Source organism: Geospiza fortis, unplaced genomic scaffold (assembly GCF_000277835.1).
Source record: "Geospiza fortis unplaced genomic scaffold, GeoFor_1.0 scaffold95, whole genome shotgun sequence".
In the NCBI taxonomy this organism is placed as follows: Eukaryota; Metazoa; Chordata; class Aves; order Passeriformes; family Thraupidae; genus Geospiza; species Geospiza fortis.
Genome location: NW_005054333.1, coordinates 2210791 through 2217574, shown reverse-complemented (window position 1 = coordinate 2217574; position 6784 = coordinate 2210791).

Genomic DNA, 6784 nt, shown 5'->3' with positions numbered 1-6784 from the left:
CTGAGCGGACACTGCGGGGAGCCCGGCAGCGCTGCCAGGCGAGGGAATCGCGGGCGCTGTGTTACACGAACACCGCCAATAGCAAACCCCTGGATGACGGGACGATGTGATTGTCTTTTAAAAAAACCCGCAAACAAACACCCCACTCCCTGTACTGTGGTGAGCAGACTCAAAGGTGCTATCCCAAGGCCGACGGTGGGGTCTCTGAACCTTCCCACAGCCCTCGCCAGGAGCCAACGTGCTGACTCTGAGGCCTGTGTCCCAGTTCCTTCTGGCTCTCAAGCCGAGGAGGCGCTTTGCTGCTTTCATCTCACAAGCTGTCTTATCAAAGGAAGGGGGGGTGCAAAGTGCTCTTATCTAATTTCAGGGCCGAGGACCTCCGGTGGTGCCGAAAGTGCACCATTAGCCACAATCACATCTTCCATCCCCCACGGGGGTCCAAAGAGAGGTATTGTGAGGAGCAGGCTCTTGCCTTCACCCATGTCCCACATCACATCCCATTTGCATATGGAAAAGGCAGGACGGTGCTGGTATTCTCCCTCTTCTTGCTGTGTAATACTAAGAAGGTGTTTCAGAGACTGCTCCCTCATAGTTCTGTTACAGAGGGAGGCCCATGTTGTCTAGCAATTCACACTATTTACCCAGGGGATACATGATTTTTGCATAATTGGTGATAACTGGGATAATGAAGCTTCAATGAAGAAATTGTGTGATAAGATGTAAACATTCTTTTGGGAGATGAGACCAGCTCTAGAGAGCACAAGCAGGGTTGCAGTTCTAATGTGGAAATAGACTTGGGCACCACTGGAAGTGTTTACTGTTTACTTTGTCTGAGGCTTTTGAAGCAAAGTAAAGTGTCCCAGGATTTCTTCTGATGGTGAGATAATGTGCTTTCACTCGAGTAGTTACCCTCTCCCTCTAAGAGCTCTTGGATTTTTTTTTTTTTTTGACAAATAAATATAAGCCAGATTTGTACTGGTGTTGTGCCTTACAGAGCAAAATCAGCTAAAAATACTTGGCAATTACACATTTCTTGATAGTAGGTGATGTAGCAACAACTGACTTATTTATTTTAAATGCATTTGCAATATGCTTTGTATTGTTAAAATGGTTTTAGACCTTTTCTGAATACAAGATACTGCGTAGTGGCAGGCACTGAAAATTATTTCCTAACAGTCAAGTATTATGCAGTTATGATTCTGTTTGGTTGTAACTAATCATTTTAAAAATAAAAGGACTGGAAAGGAAATAAGTGAGTTCCAGTTGAAAATGTGGATTAAACCAGCCACTGACAATCACTGAAATGTTGCACTAGATGCTGGGCAAGTGCCCCGTGGTTCAATGTGCACAATAATATGTAATGAACCTTGAAAGCTCCTGTGCAATAAACTCAGACAACGTAGCTGCTGAGGTGCTCACTGGTCATTCGTTCCTTCAGACCCTGGAACCCAAGGACAAAGGGACAGTAGTATCAAATTTCCATGAAAGCTTTTTTTTCCCCTCCACCCAGTGTGTAGATACATGCTTTTAAAATTTCCTTTAGTAAAACTACAAGGTACTGGATTTGGACTGCCTTTTTATATTGCTGACTCCATGCAGACCAAGAAAAGATCTGGGTAGGGCGAGGGGAGTTCTTTAAACTTTCTCCTCAGGGGTGCTTTTCTTATGGGAGGCCTCTTCAGTCAAGGGGCATCTGAAATCCTTCTCTTGAGAAGAAGCAATCAGAGCAAACCTAGTGTTGGGAAAAGGGGGATAAGAGAGAAGGGGGAAAGTTTAAAAGCTGGAAACAGAGAGGTGGATGATGAAGAACCATATTCCAGCTACAGTTAACCCAGAATGGGACTGAGGAAGAAGGAAGCACAAAGGGGTGCTTTTGTTGCCAGGGTTGTCATACTACCTTTGGAGGCCAAACTGTTCATGTTTCTTACAGGCAGAAGTAGTTTGCCTGTGTTTATGTATTTTAAGGTTCAAAGAAGTGTTTTTGTGTGTGCGTGCGCCCAGAATGGAAGAATGAATAAGCAGAAATTGCACTGATGCATTTCTTAACTCCAGCATCTAGTTTGGTGTAAGTTCTGTGAGGGCCAGATCGTCAGAACTAGCCAGAGGCTGGAGAATGAATGCAGACTAGTGTTTTATATATCTCATGTAGATGCTTTTTTGCATTTTTAAACCTTAAACTGTTGTGAAAATAGAGTTTCCTCCTCTCTTCTGTACCTCAAAGCTGCCTTGTTCTACAGTGAACCTCTGTTTGCTCTTTGGAAATGTCTCAGGTTTGTTGTTTGCAAGTGTTTACCTAGGCACAAGAAATACACAATTTGGGTTTTATTCGAGAAGCCTGGTGTGCTGTTCAGATGGCTGCTGCTAAGGTTCAATATCAATACTGGCTAATATGTGACTAAATATTAGCCATGTCTTAATCCTTGCTTATGATACTGTCACCTTTGAAATTTGGTCAGAATACGAAGTCAATAAATGCACCTAAAATACCTCACAATGCTCCTCCATCTTTATCCTGACCTTGAGCTGTGGGAAGAAGACGTAATTCTATCTTCCTGCTCAGTCAAATCCTTGCTTCAATGAATATGATAGCAGCCACTGAAAAACTAGATCCATGAGAAAAAGGGCTAGCAGCCTCGTCTCACTTTCCCTGCCCTCTGTGCACAGCGGTACCTGCAGCTCAGGGCTCACCCACGCAGCACGGCCAGCAGGAGGGAGAAGGCCTCTTGGCCATAACCTGTTGCACAGAAATAGTCCTCTTGTTTCTCAGCCAGAGCACCAAAAAAAGCTTAAGTAATCTGTACACATGTAAATTAATTAAGCTGATACAGAAAAAAAAACCCTGGCATTTTATGGAGCATCTGAATTACTGTTTTTAACCCTTGAAGTGGAAATAATTTCTTATGTATTGGACAATACTTCCTCTGTATAACCATAGAGCATTTCTGGCCACTGGATTATTAAAAGGCAGTTTGCACTCTTAGTATGGGTATTTTTCTCATCTTCTTTATAAAGATCATGGATCAGAAAGAAAGTTGAGGAAATAGGGTGACTGAAAAAGTACTTGCTGTATATTTTTAAAAGTAAACAGTGACATATTGACAAAATAAATAGAAATAAGCAGATGAGGTGAACCTCAGCTATGTCAGTTACAGTGCTATTTTCTTAATATTAACCTAGATACTAAGGATTGCTGGTTTGGGGCAAAAGATAAATATTTAGGAAATAGAATGAACTTTTCAAATAAACTTGCAAAGTATATGCTTGCTTATTCCTACTCTTGCCAAAACTAAAAATAAATCTCTGAGTGGTTGCCTGGTGAATCATTCCCTGCTATTGTAGGTTGGTCAGGCTGGACCTCAACAAAGATTATAGGGAGCACCTGCAGAAGATGATCCTAAATTGGAAACGCTGGAATAAATGCCTTGAAAGCCTCAAGACTTGTAACCTCAGATGTTATGTCAGGGTATGACTTAAACTGAACTGGAAAAATGGAGAGGAGACCTGACTGGAGGAAGAGGAGTCTTCACTGTTTGGAGGATTTTTTTTGGGTTTGTTTTATTTTTTTTGGGGGGGGGGGGTTTGCTTTGGGTTTTTCGGAAGTTTTTCCGGTGATGGTGGCGTATTTTTTTTCTTTGTTGTTTTTTTTTAGTTCTCTCTTCACTGTAATGGCACCAGTGATAATTTTATATTTAAAATACCAAGTCTCTTGTCCCTGAGCAAGATAACCTCATATGAAGGCTAAAATCTGAAGGACAGAACTTCTGGCCTTGGCCTGGCCAGTGCAGCTGGATGCTCGACCTTAAAGTCCATGTTTAATGTGGCTCATTTAAATAGCTGATATCAGAAGACAAGCTGTTTCAAATGCAGCCACAAACTGGAAGCTCATTTTACTGCCTCTTGGGATTCTATCTGGTAGAACAAAACAAAGAAACCCAAACCTTGTATTTTCTAAGATGTCTTCTAAAAGCTGGGGCAAGAGAGGATTGGTTATAGAATGATATTTGACACCATATAATTACACAATTTTGAAAAGCAAACCATTCCTCTTCATCTCTAATTTATTGTAAATAAGATGAGAAACCTGCTGGCTCTGATTTTTCATTTCAGAATACAACAAAAGAGATAAAGTTGCTCGATTTTATAGACACAAGCAGCAGTGAAGTAGTTTATCAGTTTTATCCTTAATGACACATCTGAAATTCACAAGTAGCTCTAAGAAACAGTATTTGAATGTAGTCTTCAACTAAAGCATATTGATTAGCAGCTGCAGCTTATGAATTTGATTTACTGCCCATTTGATCTAGATAAAGCAATATAACATCAGCTAATACGTGTTTTGGGGATAGCAAGTGGCTTTCCATGATAGCTGTAGGGCATGATTTTAAGAAAAAATCTACCCTGGTGAGTAAACCTCATCAGATCAAAACATCAGGTTTCTTCTGAGTTAAATGCAAAAGAATGATTCTTTTCAGAGTATTAGTGACCAGACTATTAGATGTTTTGGGATGTGGGAAATAAACTTGATTCTCAGACACAAGCCTGTGTATGCTGTGAATCTCCTGCTGCCTGTTTGCAATATTTCAGGTCTTTCCCCTCATCCAAAGTTATTGTTCCTCATGGTAGTTCCTTTTACATAACGAGGTAAAGAGCATTACTCTCCTCATTCCTGAAAATAAGAACCATACCTTTGTATGCCTGTTGAAGTGAAAAATTTGAGGTAGTGTGTACTTGAACTTTGGTGACTCACCTTTTTTTCCCCACTGCTGACTTAAGTTAATTTTGCTTTCCGGGTCTTTGTTCTATCATCAGTCTGTAAATGTTTGAGCAGATAAACCATCCACTGATCTCTCAAGAGCTTCAGTGACAGGTCAGCACTTCAGTGGCCAAGGGAAAAGGAAAAGTTAAAATAGATCTGTTTCTGGGCTCTTTCCTACTGAATTTCACGAACAGGAGCAGAACTGAGCCTTAGTCTTGATTCTGGAGCTATGACTACCTGGGAAACAGAAGGAGCCTCATTGTCTGTGCATTCTTGGTTGTGTTTATCTTGGCACGTCCTTTCAGTGACAAGTTTCCAAAAAACAGAATTGGTTCACCTGTCCTGTTTAACATCACTGAGTTCAGGACTAGGAGCATGGTGTAAACTTCAAAGAGAAATCCTGCCAGCAGCACTTCCTAGAAATGCTGTAGCTCAGACCACTGCAAAAAGGGGAGGAGGAGGAGAAAAAACATATTTTCTGACTTCTCTGTTCTTGCGTTCTTTTCATGTTATACCAGTGCTATAATAATCTCCTTGCTAGACCCTAAAACAGCTAGAGAAGTAGAATTTATGAAATGTACAGAATATACAAGGACAGCATTTTACACTGGCATACATCTGGGGAAGAGATAAGCCCATGGCTAGATACTGCACTGAGCATTTAGAGGTAGTTTAATTCTTCCTGCAAGGCTGGCAAGTTATGGTTTGTTCCTAGCTCAATTCTCCACTGACTAACAGTAGGTAGGAAAATGCCTCTAGGTAATATATTAGCTATCACAGGTGTTAATTAACATCTGCTGAATTGCCTCTGAAATGGCAAAGAGTGAGAAAGTGAAGAATCACATTAGAACAGCAGTCATTGTGGAGCATGACTGAAATCACATAAGCTTTAGAAAGCTGAGGTCCCACTTTAAATGATCAGTTGAAGCACTTAAAATATTATCTGTTTTTGTTGATGACAGCTATTTTTTCTTAATCCATATATTTTTATTTTTCTGCTGTTATAGTTTACCATACAGACACCTTTTTAATGAGTATTCTAATACACTATGTATTACCTCTCTAGTTTTATTGATTGGTTTTTCAGTTTTTTTCTGCTGAAACAAGAATTTGGCTGAGCTTGTCATCTGCAAAAGGTTTCCACAAAATTAGAGGATAAACCTATGACTTATGCATAAATCTAAACTCAAATTCATAATCTTGCAGTTGTGGAGTGCTCTGGAGAAGTGAGCTCACCTGAAGACTAATCCTTTCATCTTCCTGAAAAAAGGCATCCATCATCCCTACTTTAAAGAAAGGAAATGTAGGAAATAGGGCTAAAGTAAAGCTTCTAAGTATGTGAACAAAATTATGCATCTAGTCTGAGAACAGAAGTCAGACTATGCCAAAAGTACCTAAGAAAACCAAGGTGTAAAAAGTGGAGGCAAAAGTCTCAAATGGGATTTCTAAAGTTTTAGATCTCTAAGAGGAGCCTTTAGGTATGTGGGAGTTTTAATATGACTTAAACTTAACATATCACTGCACAGAGACTTCCAGGACATGGCTGAGACTTCAACTAGAACCAGAGATGGGCAGAGGTGGAATTGCATCTGTGGCATGTGTGTCCCACTTGCACAGGTAGGAAAAACAATTCAGTTATATCCTAAGATGTGTATATAAAGTAGTGGTGTGGGAATGTGCCTCCCCTCGTGCAGCTGCAGATTTCCAGTGTGGTCAAAGGGTCACACTGACAAAAGCATTGAGGTGTCTGATTCCATTTACTTCAATGGTGTCTCAGTACCTTTGTGTCTCTAAGCTTCAGTAAAAACTCATAAAAAGGGAGTGTAGTTACGCAAAACTGTCAAAATTATACTAAGGTGAAAAGGTAGAAAAGGAAAATTTCTGGTTTATTTACCAATGCAAATGGAGTTAACACTGCAAAAGAGCTGCCTAATAACATATGTCTTTTTTATTCTGTATTTTCAGCTATTTGTGCTGAAGCAGTGTAGCTGCTTTCTCCCCTCCTCCCTGGTATATTCTTGCTTTCCA